The 1,148-nt window shown below is 38.3% G+C and overlaps 1 pseudogene; it reads right to left on the reverse strand.

Moving 5' to 3' along the window:
• Positions 1-204: 204 nt before the first annotated feature.
• On the reverse strand, positions 205-282 carry LOC114625758 (annotated as a pseudogene).
• Between the last annotated feature and the right edge of the window lie 866 nt (positions 283-1,148).

Below are 1,148 nucleotides of genomic sequence, written 5' to 3' on the forward strand. Positions count from 1 at the left end.
TATTTATTTTAATATGTGAGCTGTCTTCAGACACACCAGAAGAGGGCATCGAATCCCATTACAGATGGTTGTGAGCCACCATGTGGTCACTAGGAATTGAACTCAGGACCTCTGGAAGAGCAGTCAGTGCTCTTATCCACTGAGCCATCTCTCCAGTCCCTCAGACTCACTTTTCTCAGCATTAGTTAGGCTATTAACCATTCGAATGTTCACAGGTTAGGTCTCCCCTCTACTGACACACAAATGACACAGCAGCCACACCTGCAATGCCCCAGGGGCAGGTTTTTTTTTTTTTTCTTAATGATAGCCATTTTGACTGGGTGAGATCAAATCACGTGATAGGTAAGATGTTGAACTTTTTTTTTTTTATTTACTGGTCATTAGTATTTTATTCTTTGAGAACCATCTGTCCATTTCATTAGCTTAATTATTGATTGATTTTGAAAGTTGTTTACATATGCTATATATCAATCCTCTGCCAGATAGCGAGGAAAGATTTTTTTCCTTAGGCTTTTTCTTCATTCTCACTTTTCCTTTACTATGCAGAGGCTCTCTAATTTCATGCGATACCATTTGTCAATCTGGTTCTATTTCCTGAGCCACCAGAGACCTTTTCAGGAATTCCTGGCATATGCCTACATGCTGAAATGTTTTCTCATAAGCGTCCATGTTTCAGGTCTTACATTAGGATCAAGGATCCAACATGGACTCGTGGATCCACGTTGAACTGACTTGTGGACAGGGTGAGAGATAAGAATCTAGTTTCATTTTTCTGTATGTGCATAATACAGTTTACTCAAGACCATTTGTTTTAGGGCCTGTCTCTTCTACAGTGTATGCTTTTTGCATTTTTGTAAAAGAACACCACCAGGAGACAGTTGCCATATAGCTTTTATTCTGGGTCATCTATCCTGTCCCCTTGATCTATGTGTCTGTTTCTCCTCTGCCACATGGTAGTGTAGTTTGAAATCACAAAGTTGTTCTTTTTGCTCCAGATTGCTTCATCTACCTAGACTCTAGGTAGGTAAGTTCTAGAGTCTTTGTGCTTTTATATAAATTTTAAAATTATATAATTTTATATAAAATTTTTTAGTGAAGGGTAGCATTGAAGGTTGACTGATAGTGTATGAGATTCTTGTGAACACTAT

Source organism: Grammomys surdaster, unplaced genomic scaffold, assembly GCF_004785775.1.
Source record: "Grammomys surdaster isolate TR1022 unplaced genomic scaffold, NIH_TR_1.0 220, whole genome shotgun sequence".
Classification (NCBI taxonomy): Eukaryota; Metazoa; Chordata; class Mammalia; order Rodentia; family Muridae; genus Grammomys; species Grammomys surdaster.